Source organism: Hypanus sabinus, unplaced genomic scaffold, assembly GCF_030144855.1.
Source record: "Hypanus sabinus isolate sHypSab1 unplaced genomic scaffold, sHypSab1.hap1 scaffold_608, whole genome shotgun sequence".
NCBI lineage: Eukaryota > Metazoa > Chordata > Chondrichthyes > Myliobatiformes > Dasyatidae > Hypanus > Hypanus sabinus.
Genome location: NW_026781464.1, coordinates 122,923 through 135,632, shown reverse-complemented (window position 1 = coordinate 135,632; position 12,710 = coordinate 122,923). Strand labels below are relative to the sequence as shown.

Sequence of the window (12,710 nt, the reverse complement as noted above, 5' to 3'; positions counted from 1 at the left end):
GAAGTTGTGATATTACTGGTGACATAGCTATTGTCCGTACAGTTAGCTAAATCTGATCCCATTACCCCGTAGTTGCAATAACAGACTTCACGCTCATTCTCGTGAAGTAGTTTCAGAGATTAGGATTCGTGCAGACCATTATAAGAAATTTAATGTCAGCGTTCAAAACAGTTCCATTGGCAAGTGTAATTTCTCTGGGCAGTTCAGACCAGTGCTCCCTTCACAGATCTAACATTGCTACTAAAGTAAAACACAGACTCAATCTTGCCCAAACCTCAGCACCTGCAACTGGCTTTCGCACGGCGCTGACATCGATCGAAGCTTGTGTCTTCCTTGCTCTCAGCAAAGGATCGGCTATCTCGCCTCGGTTCAGCCACATCGAATTGTCTTCAATTCCAAAAGGAAGTTACAGACTATAACGTACGATGGTCTACACACACAAATTGCTTGAAGAACTCAGCAGGCCAGACAGCATTAACAGGAGAAGTACTTTTTTTTCCAAAGATGCTGCCTGACCTGCGAAGCTCCTCCAGCATTTTGAGTTTGTTGCTCGAATTTCCAGCAACTGTAGATTTCCTCTTGTTTGCCAATTGCGATGATCGTTTGTCAGAAAACGTGTGGTGAAAAAACAGCGCAGAACCTCAGGATACTGACCACCACCCCTTTCTAGTGAAGATGGAAACCATCCCTTTGGTATCGATCACCCCTGCACAGATGAAGTCCCAGTGATTGGGTGAATGCAAGTCGGCTTTTTCCATGGGGGTTGGGAGGTACTACAACCAGAGGGCATGAGTTAAGGATGATGGGTGAAAGTTTAAGGAGAACAGGAAAGGAAAGTTCTTCACTCAGACGGTTGTGAGGGTGTTGGAACGAGCTGCCAGAATGAGTGTTGCATGCAAGTTTGATTTCAATATTTAAGAGAAGTTCGGATAGATGCGTGCGAACGATCCCTGCGAAAAGAAGAGAGGGGTAGAGAGGGAACGATGTCCTTAGTGGTGGGCTCCTGTTGAAGGTGGCGGAAGTTGCGTAGGATAATATGCTGGTTCCGGAGGCTGGTGTGGTGGTCTGGTGGGGTCAGCAACCCATTGTGCTTTCCCCTTAGATTCCTTCTTCTCCTCTCCTGCCTAACCCCGCCCTGCTTCCCCTCCCCACCCTTGATCTTTCCTCTGATTGGTTTTCCGCCATCTTCTTCATAGGGCCCCTGCACCCTGCTTCTTTAGACCTGACGAAGGTTCTCGACCAGAAACATTGACTGCTTTTTTCAACTGATGCTGCCGGCCCTGCTGAGCTCATCCAGCTTTTTTGTACGTCCGGTAAATGGTTGACTCGTGCATTAGTCTTTACATTAATTCTTACTCATAGACTCAACTCACATCGGTAAAGGCATATTTTTTTGAGGTTTGCAAAATGGCTTTGTGTGGGTGAGATTATAGTTTACAAACTTGATCACATCGTTTATGAAAAATGGTTGATTGATGAAGCCCGGGGTGGATATTGTATTATTCGAATTTGAAAAGCTTTCAACAAGGCCTCTCATGGTGGTTCGGAGGGATATTCACTCTGTGTCTGACCCCGGGAGTGTGTGATGGGACGGTGTGGAGGGAGATTCAATCTGTGTCTCACACCGGGAGTGTGCGATGGGACGGTGTGGAGGGAGATTCAGTCTGTGTCTGAACCCGGGAGTATGTGATGGGACGGTGTGGCGGGAAATTCACTTTGTGTCTGAAACCGGTAGTGTGTGATGGGACGGTGTGGAGGGAGATTTATTCCGTGACTGACCACGAGAGTGTGTGATGGAACGGGGTGGAGGGAGATTCACTCAGCGTCTGACCCCGGGAGTGTGTGATGTGACGGTGTGGAGCGAAATTCACTCCGTGTCTGACCCCTGGAGTGTGTGATGGGACGGTGTGGAGGGAGATTCACTTTGTGTCTGACCCCGGGCGTGTGTGATGAGACGGTGTGGAGGGAGATTCACTCTGTGTCTGACCCCGGGAGTGTGTGATGGGACGGTGTGGAGGGAAATTCACTTTGTGTCTGACACCGGTAGTGTGTGATGGGACGGGGTGGGGGGAGATTCATTCTGTGTCTGACCACGGGAGTGTATAATGGAACGCTGTGGCGGGAGATTCACTCTGTGTCTGATCCCGGGAGTGGGTGAAGGGACGGTGTGGAGGGAGATTCACTCTGTGTCTGACCCCGGGAGTGTGTGAAGGGACGGTGTGGTGGGAGATTCACTCTGTGACTGACGCCGGGAGTGTGTGATGGGACGGTGTGGAGGGAGATTCACTCTGTGTCTGACACTGGGAGTGTGTGATGGGACGGTGTGGAGGGAAATTCACCCTGTGTCTGACCCCGGGAGTGTATAATGGAACGCTGTGGCGGGAGATTCACTCTGTGTCTGATCCCGGGAGTGGGTGAAGGGACGGTGTGGAGGGAGATTCACTCTGTGTCTGACCCCGGGAGTGTGTGAAGGGACGGTGTGGAGGGAGATTCACTCTGTGACTGACGCCGGGAGTGTGTGATGGGACGGTGTGGAGGGAGATTCACTCTGTGTCTGACACTGGGAGTGTGTGATGGGACGGTGTGGAGGGAAATTCACTCTGTGTCTGACCCCGGGAGTGTGTGATGGGACGGTGTGGAGGGAGATTCAATCTGTGTCTCACACCGGGAGTGTGCGATGGGACGGTGTGGAGGGAGATTCAGTCTGTGTCTGAACCCGGGAGTATGTGATGGGATGGTGTGGCGGGAAATTCACTTTGTGTCTGAAACCGGTAGTGTGTGATGGGACGGTGTGGAGGGAGATTTATTCCGTGACTGACGCCGGGAGTGTGTGATGGGACGGTGTGGAGGGAGATTCACTCTGTGTCTGACACTGGGAGTGTGTGATGGGACGGTGTGGAGGGAAATTCACTCTGTGTCTGACCCCGGGAGTGTGTGATGGGACGGTGTGGAGGGAGATTCAATCTGTGTCTCACACCGGGAGTGTGCGATGGGACGGTGTGGAGGGAGATTCAGTCTGTGTCTGAACCCGGGAGTATGTGATGGGATGGTGTGGCGGGAAATTCACTCAGCGTCTGACCCCGGGAGTGTGTGATGTGACGGTGTGGAGCGAAATTCACTCCGTGTCTGACCCCTGGAGTGTGTGATGGGACGGTGTGGAGGGAGATTCACTTTGTGTCTGACCCCGGGCGCGTGTGATGAGACGGTGTGGAGGGAGATTCACTCTGTGTCTGACCCCGGGAGTGTGTGATGGGACGGTGTGGAGGGAGATTCACTCTGTGTCTGACCCCGGGATTGTGTGATGGGACGGTGTGGAGGGAAGTTCACTTTGCGTCTGACACCGGTTGTGTGTGATGGGACGGTGTGGAGTGAGATTCCCTCTGCGTCTGACACCGGGATTGTGTGATGGGACGGTGTGGTGGGAGATTCACTCTGTGTCTGGCCCCGCAAGTGTGTGATGGGACGGTGTGGAGGGGTTAACGATTCAATGACTGACTCCCAGACGGGCAGAGGGAGAATCACTGTTCCTTGTTCCTGAATTCCAGAGCATGCTTGTTCCAAGGACTGGATCAGAAATGAAGACCGGGGAGGAGGGGGGGGGGGAAGTCACGTGATGACGTAGGCTCGGTACGCTGGAACCCAGCCCTCCCGTAAAAAAGTTAATAAATTAATGTTTAAGTGAAGAAAAGTTAATTAATACTTTTTTAAGGTTACTTATAAATTACTTTGGATTGTTTTAAGCTATGCCTCATAAACAGAGGATGAAGAAAACTGCTACCGCGAAGACCGCTCAAGTTGGAACAGAATCAAGGCCTACTTCTACTGAAGAACCGCGGACTCAGTTACAACACAGCACCGGTGAAACAGAAAAGGTGACTGCGGCAGCATCGGCCATTTCTAAAGGAAAAGATCAACGAGAACTGCGCAACCGTAAAGGAACGAGCATGCGCAAAAGAGAGCAACCAGAACTACAAAACCCAGCAACGACTGAAATCGACAGTGAATCGAGTCTGAGAGAGAGGCGGACTCTCTGGAAAAATCAGGCGAAGATGGAGCAGAAGAAGAAGATGAAAGTTCCTCTGAAAATACAAAAAAGATTTTGAGGCAAATAATGCATAAATTAAATGCATTAAAAGTTACCAAAAAGTAATTAAAGAAAACAATAACAAATATGGAGGCTATGTTTGATAAAATGACAAATTAACAGGAAAAAATGGAAAAGAAAATTACAGATTTGGACGTCAAAATGGAAGAAATGGATGGAAGAATGAAGAAGATGGAAGATGATAATGATGCCTGGACATCAGAAAGAAAACAACTCGTGGGAAAAATTGATAAGCTTGAAAATTTTAGTAGACGCAACAATATTAAAATTGTTGGACTTAAAGAAGGTACCGAAGGAGAAGACCCAATAATTTTTTTTCAAAAATGGATTCCGGAGAAATTGGAAATGGGAGAAGAAACTTTAATTGAGATTGAAAGGGTGCACAGAGCCTTAAGACCAAGATCTCAAGATGATCAAAATCCGCGATCAATTTTGATAAGATGTTTAAGATACCAGGATAAAGAAAAGATTTTGAGGGCGGCTGCCCAGGGTGCTAAAAGTAGAAAAGGTCCGTTGATGATAGCAGGGAAACCAGTTCTTTTTTATCCTGATATAAGTTATAACCTTTTGAAGAGAAAGAAAGAATTTAATCCAGCTAAAAATGTTTTATGGGACAAAGGTTATAAGTTTTTAATGCGTCACCCAGCAACACTGATAAATTTTTTGGAGGAAGGAAAAAGATTTTTTTCTGATTATCCAGATGCGGAGGTGTTTGCACAAAACCTTCCATCTCTTCGTTAATTAAACGTAGCGATTTCTAAATGTAATGGTTAAAGACGAAGACAGAGAAAGCAAATGGAACTGATGGACATTTAAGGACGATATAAGGGAGAAAAGTAAAATTTTAGAAATATTAATTGAGAATAGTATGTTTTTTAATATATACTTTTTATGTTGCGGGGGGCTGCGGAGCTTTGAATCGGTTACTACGGGATTCACGTGTGTAATCATGGCGATTGCCATGACCCGTACAATAGAGGGGGGTAATGTTGTGTTTTTTTTCTTTCACAACATTAGTAAGGGGGTATTTTGTTTTTTTCTTTATTTTCTATTTTTCTTCTATTGTTTTGCCTGGATGATTGGTGGGGACACACATAGCAACATGGTGACTTCTAAAAAGATTTCCCAGGATGCAATGAAAGTTGAAAGATTAGGTATTATTATAGATTGGAGTGACATAAATAAAAATAATGACTAATTTATTGATTTTTTTAAGTTTTAATGTTAGTGGGCTTAATGGACCAATAAAAAGAAAAAGAATTTTAACATATAATAAAAAAAATGAAAATAGATATAGCTTTCTTACAAGAAACTCATTTAACGGATATAGAACATCAGAAATTAAAAAGAGACTGGGTTGGAAATGTTATTGCAGTTTCACTTAACTCAAAGGCAAGAGGAGTTGCAATTTTGGTTAATAAAAATTTACCAATTAAAATACAAAATATATTAATTGATTCGGCCGGAAGATATTTAATTATACATTGTCAATTTTTTTCAGAACTATGGACTCTTATGAATATTTATGCACCAAATGAAAATGATGTAAAATTTATATAGGAGGTCTTTTTGAATTTGGCTAAAGCACATGATAAAATATTAATAGGTGGAGATTTTAATATTTTGTTTAGATCCAGTTTTAGATAGATCAACAAAGGCTATTACAAAATCAAAAGTAGCAAAATTAACTCTATCATTGATGAAAGATTTAAATTTGATTGATATATGGAGAAGAATCAATCCAAAAGAAAGGGATTATTCATTTTATTCAAATAGACATAAAACATATTCAAGGATAGATTTTTTCCTATTATCAACAAATACTCAAGATAGAGTGAAAAATGTGGAATATAAAGCAAGAATATTGTCTGATCACTCTCCTTTAATAATGACAATGATAATGATAGATAAAGAGGAATCAATTTATAGATGGAGATTTAATTCAATTCTACTAAAACGTCAAGATTTTTGTGATTTTATGAAAAAGCAGATTCAGTTCTTTTTAGATACAAATTTACATTCAGTTGATGATAAATTTATATTGTGGGAAGCAATGATAGCATATTTGAGAGGCCAGATAATGTTATACTTCTAAAATTAAGAAGGAATATATGAAAGAAATAGATCAATTGGAAAAAGAGATTATAAAATTAGAAAAAGAATCTCAAAGAAATATGACAGAAGAAAAATGAAGGCAACTTATTAATAAGAAGTTAAAACATAATACACTCCAGACATATTGAACAGAAAAAGCAATTATGAGAACTAAACAGAGATATTATGAACTAGGTGAATTTCTTGCATGGCAGTTAAAAACTGATCAGATTTCTAAAACAATAAATGCAATTCGAACAAAAGTGAATGAAATTACTTATAAACCTCTAGAAATTAATGAGGCTTTTAAGAATTTTTATTCTGAGTTGTATGAATCAGAATCAAAGAATGATGACGTTAAGATAGAAAAATTTTTATCACAAATAACTCTTCCAAAATTAAATACAGAAGAACAGAAGGGATTAGGTATGCCTTTTACATTGAAGGAAGTTGAAGAAGCTTTGGGATCACTTCAAAGTAATAAATCTCCAGGAGAAGATGGTTTTCCACCTGAATTTTATAAAAAAGTTTAAAGATTTATTAATTCCTCCTTTTATGGAGTTAATATATCAAGCGGAAAGAACGCATAAACTTCCAGAATCTTTTTCAACAGCTATTTTAATAGTGTTGCCAAAAAAAGATAGAGACCTTTTAAAACCAACATCATATAGACCTATTTATTTATTAAACACCGATTATAAAATAACAGCAAAAATCTTATCTAATAGATCATCTAAATGCTTACCAAAATTAGTGCATATGGATCAAACAGGATTTATGAAAAATAGACAATCGGCAGATAATGTAACTCGGTTATTTAGTATAATCCATCTAGCACAAAAGAGGGAGGAAATGAGTGTGGCAGTTGCTTTAGATGTAGAAAAAGCATTTGATAGATTGGAATGGGATTTTTTATTTAGGGTACTGGAAAAATATGGACTAGGAACATCATTTATAAAATGGATTAAAACCTTAAATACTAATCCCAAAGCTAAAGTAGTGACAAATGGTCAAATTTCAACATCATTTCAGTTAACAAGATCAACAAGGCAAGGTTGCCCACTATCACCTGCTTTACTTGTGTTGGCAATAGAACCACCAGCTGAATTAATTAGAATGGACCCAGATATTAAGGGTTTCAGAGTTAATCAGGAAGAATACAAGATTAACTTATTTGCTGATGATGTTCTACTTTATTTAACAGATCCATTACATTCACTACGCAAATTATCTTATAGACGAGAAGAATATGGGAAAATATCGGGTTATAAAATAAATTGGGATAAAAGTGAAATTTTACCTCTTACTAAAGGAGATTATAATCAATGTCGATTAATAACTCAATTTAGATGGCCAGCAAATGGTATAAAATATTTAGGTATAAGAGTTGATAATGATATAAAAATCTTACACAAATTAAATTATTTACCACTTTTGAAAAAAATTCAGGAAGATCTTGAAAAATGGATGGCATTACCAATAACATTAGTAGGTAGAGTAAATACTATAAAAATTAATATATTCCCTAGATTACAATATTTATTTCAATCATTACAATCAATTACCCCAGAAGTTTTTTCAAGAGTTAAACAAATATGTGAGGAAATTCCTCTGGAAAGGTAAGATATCAAGAATATCGTTGGAAAAATTGACATGGAAATTTGATCCAGGAGGATTACAACTTTCAAATTTTAGGAATTATTATAAAGCAAATCAACTTAGATTTATTGCATCTTTTTTCGAGAAAGATAAACCGGCATGGATTAGAATAGAATTAGATAAAATAGGAGAAAACGTACCAGAAGATTTTATATACAAATGGGAATCTAAATGGATACGGGAAAAGAAAGAATCTCCTATATTAAAACATTTGATTGATTTATAGAATAAGATAAATGTTGATGATGAGACAAAAAAAATCTTTATTAGCAAAGAGATCTTTAATTCAAAATAGACTTATTCCTTTCACAATGGACAATCAACTTTTATATAACTGGATTCAAAATGGGATTAGATATATAGGGAATTGTTTTGAAGGAGGTATATTAATGTCATTTGATCAATTAAAGAATAAATATAAAATATCAAATAACACTTTATTTTGTTACTTTCAATTAAGGGCTTATTTAATAGAAAAATTAGGTCAAACAATGTTATTGTCGAAATCTAATGAAATAGAAATTTTAATTCAAAAAGGAAATAATAAAATAAATATATCTTGTATGTATAATTTGATTCAAAGACAGGTATTTAAACAAGGAGTGCATAAGTCAAGACAAAAATGGGAAAGTGATTTGAATATTAAAATTGAAGAAACAAATTGGTCAAGACTGTGTCTTGATAGTATGACAAATACAATAAATCTTCGGTTAAGATTAGCGCAGTATAATTTTCTACATCAATTATATATTACACCACAAAAAAATAAAAAAAATAAATCCAAATTTATCGGATCAGTGTTTCCGATGTAACCAGGAAACTGGTACTTTTTTACATTCGACATGGTCTTGCTCTAAAATTCAACCTTTTTGGACAAATTTAAGACTTTTACTGGAACAAATTACAGGAACACAATTTCCTCATAATCCAATATTATTTTACTAGGTGATATTGAAGGGATAAAACCGAAACTCAAACTAAATAAGTATCAGAAAGAATTTATAAAAATTGCACTGGCAGTAGCCAAAAAAGCTATTGCAGTTACTTGGAAATCGGATACACATTTAAGTATAGACTCTTGGAAGAAAGAAATCTATGGTTGTATTCCATTAGAAAAAAATACTTATAATTTAAGAGATAAATATGAAACATTTCTGAAAATTTGGAGCCCTTATTTACAAAAGACAGGATTAAATATATAGATGCTCTGAAGATGAAACAATTGCTTATTAGGGGAAAGAAATAAATATACATATTAAAGTTATTACGAATTCCATGGAGCATGTGGAGTTCTTCCAACAACCAGGCATTCTTTCTTTCTTTCTCTTTTTTTTCTATAGGGCAGTTAGGGGGGAGGGGTTAAGGGAGGGGGTAAGGGTAACATACATTGTTTTTTCATACTTTACTTTGTAACCATTTAAAAATGCAATAAAAAAAGTTTAAAAAAAAAGAAATGAAGACCGGCTTTATTACATATCAACGTTTGAAAGATCCTACACTGAGGCCGATCTGCATTGCTGCAACTCTAAATCGAATCTACTTGAGCTCCCTCCATACGGTCTCATCACACACTCCGGGGCTCAGAGTCAGAGTTAGGCTCCAGCATCACCGTCCCAACTCACACTCCCTTGATCAGACACAAAGTGAAGCTCACTCCACACCGTCGCATCGCACACTCCCCGGTTCAGACACAGAGTGAGTCTCCGTCCAGTACGTCCCATCACACACTCCCGAGGTCAGACACAGAGTGGTCTCCCTTCCATACCATCTCATCACACACTCCCGGTGTCAGACACAGAGTGACCTCCCACCACACCGTCCCATCACACACTCCCGTGGTCAGACACAGAGTGCTCTCCCTCCCATACCGTCTCATCACACACTCCCGGTGTCAGACAGAGAGTGATCTCCTACCACACCGTCCCATCACACACTCCCGGGGTCAGGCACAGAGTGAATCTCCCTCCACACCGTGGCATCGCACACTCCCCGGTTCAGACACAGAGTGAGTCTCCGTCCAGTACGTTCCATCACACACTCCCGTGGTCAGACACAGAGTGGTCTCCCTTCCATACCATCTCATCACACACTCCCGGTGTCAGACACAGAGTGATCTCCCACCACACCGTCCCATCACACACTCCCGGGGTCAGGCACAGAGTGAATCTCCCTCCACACCGTCGCATTACACACTCCCCGGTTCAGACACAGAGTGGGGCTCCCTGTATCTTGCCATCACATTCTACTGGTGTGAGATACAGAGTTCCTTCCACACCATCCTTTCGCGCTCTCTCTTTGTCAGACGTAACGTGACGCTCCTTAAATTCAAACTTTAATGATAGTAATTTATTTTCACAGAATTTTGTTGAGAAATCTGTCCGCGACCAAGGCAGTTCATACTGGATTGGAAAATGCAACTATGGGTGAGATTTGGGGTATTGCAAGTTTCTGAGAAAAGAGTGAGTCGGGGATCGGTGCAGGCTGAGTGAAGGGAGTGGGCAATCTGTTTAGTTTGGGGACTGACACAGTCTGCGAGAGGGGAGTGGGCAGTGAGATTAGTTTGGGGACTGACGCTGTTTGCAAGAAGGAGTGGGCATTGATATTAGTTTGCGGACTGATAAGGGCTGTATGGAGAGCGTGTGCAATTGGCTTTGTTTGGGGATTGACAAAGTCTGTTGGTAGAGTGTGTGCAGTTGAATTAATGTTGGAACTGACATGGGCTGTGGGAAGAGAGTGCGAAGTGGGAGTGTTTTGGTGGTTGCCACAGATCTTTAGGGAGAAGGCTAGGCATTGGGTTTATCGTGGGGACTCGCGCGGGGTCTTGGAGTGAAAGTGGGATGTACACGTATTTTGGGGACTAACACGGGACTGTGGGGAGAGACTGGAGCTGCAGAGCTCTTTTGGGAACTGACCCAGGTTGTGGGAGAGAGTGAGGCAGTGGGAACACTTTGGGGCCTAGCACATGTCTGTGGTGAGGGAATGAGGGAGGGGTGTACATAGCGGACACACACAGATCTGTGGGGAGAGAATAGTTCAGTGGGAGTACTCTGGGGACTGAGACACGTCCGTGGGGAGAGCATGGGAAGCGGGAGGTGTTTTGATGATTGACACAGGTCTCTAAGAAGAGGGTTGAGCAGTGGGATTATTTTGGGTTCCGGCACGGGGCTGTGGGGAGAGAGTCAGGCCGTGTAGTTTGGACTGACACTGATCTGTGTGGTGGGAGTGGTGAGTCTGAGTACTTAGGCAGAAAACACAGGCCTGTGGGGAGACATTGAAGATGTGGCAGCATTTTGAGGACTGATATTGGGCCTTGGGAGAGACTGGCGCTGTGGGAATATTTTGGGGACTGACAAAGGGCTGCAGTGAGAAAGTGGACCATTGTGAAAATTCTGGATACTGACACAGGGCTGTGCTGGGAAAGTGGGATTGTGGGAAATTTTGGGGTGCCGCAGGTCGTTGGCGAGAGTGGGCGTCAGTGATTTTGGGGAGTAACACACGGCTGCCTGCTGAAGGTACGCTGATATTGCTTACCCCTTCTTGATAGGAGAGTGGCCTCGAATATCGTGTTCCAAATGAAGGCTGGAGTCTTCGAATGCATTGAATGTGGATGGTACCCTCACTTTGAACATTGCAGTGAGGATAAGCGTTGCTTCATTTGCGAGAAGTCGGCGCTTCTGTGCTCAGATCTTTCTGAAAAGATCCAAGATCTCTGTCAACAGTCAATATGGTCGACTTAAACAAGTGGCAAAACCGTCTTTATCTCACCGACTCACATTACATCATCAGCTCTGCCCCTCACCCTTGCCTTATTATCTTTCCCTCTATCGCAATCTTACCCACCATCTCGCCCACTCTTCACCTTCGTTCCTCTAAACACTCTCTCTCATCCCTCTCCACTCCCCCCTCTTCCATTTCATCCGCATTTTCTCTCTCCCGCATCTCGCCTCCCTTTCCCCGAACTCTTCCTCTTCTATCCCTGTCTCTCTCTCGATTCTCTATTCCCCCTCTACACACTCTCCCAATCCCTCTCTTTCCCTTTTATGGAACTCAACTCGCTCTCCCGCTTCTGTCTTCAGCTACTCTCACCTCAATCATGCGCGTCAATGTTCTCGATACCCCAGTCCTGTGGAATAAGAGTGCATGTATTCGCCTTATCCGTGCCCCTTGTAGTTTTGTACAGCTCTACATGGTCACAAAATAAAGCCTGAAAATTTCCGACTGCACCATAACTCAGCTCCTAAAATCCTGGCAGAAACTTCGGAATTCTCCCTCTGTAATCTTTCCAGTTCGTTGAGAGTGTTCTCAGAGCAAGGCAAGCAGAACTAAACTCCATACTCCATGTGCGGCCCGACCGACGTCATCTGCAACTGCAACGTGACCTCCGACTCCCGGACTCAGTGTCCTGACTGATGAAGGCCAGCGTGTCAAATATCCTGTCCACCAGTACCGCATCTTCTCTACCGGATTCACGGTCTGTTGTATTATCTGTGACGTAGACCACCTGAGATTTGTTCTTTTGAAGGATCAGTGGGGCGCTAATATGTAAAAATTACCGTCAAATGCAACAAGCTAATAAATGCCGCAAAAAATGTGGAGGTGGTGCTCATACGTTCAAGAAAATGCCAGCGGAAGGGAAGAAGGTGTTTCTGGTTCATTGAGATTTCGGCCTCCTGTTTCTCGTCAACCCTCCTTCCCAGACGACCATCCTTGTCACCGTCCGCCACGACTTCCTCTGCAGCCCAGTCCGTTTCCGCCACCGCATTCTTCTTCCACACTTCTTGACTCTAGCAACCCTCCGTTCACTGCGCTGCGTGCCGTCTTCGTCATCTCCTCCTTCTCCAACACCTCTCCA

General features: G+C 42.1%; 1 long non-coding RNA gene across 2 annotated transcripts in view; it reads left to right on the top strand.

Annotated features, from left to right (window-relative positions):
• Window positions 1-11,493, top strand: part of LOC132389590 (uncharacterized) — a 53,992-nt gene extending 42,499 nt beyond the window's left edge. The window contains exons 4-5 of one of the 2 annotated variants that reach the window (XR_009510602.1): window positions 10,217-10,281; window positions 11,403-11,493. This is a non-coding gene — a long non-coding RNA (uncharacterized LOC132389590). Of the gene's footprint in view, window positions 1-10,216; window positions 10,353-11,402 lie in introns of those variants that run through there. The other variant, XR_009510601.1, reaches the window with a different exon arrangement.
• The last annotated feature ends 1,217 nt before the right edge of the window (window positions 11,494-12,710 follow it).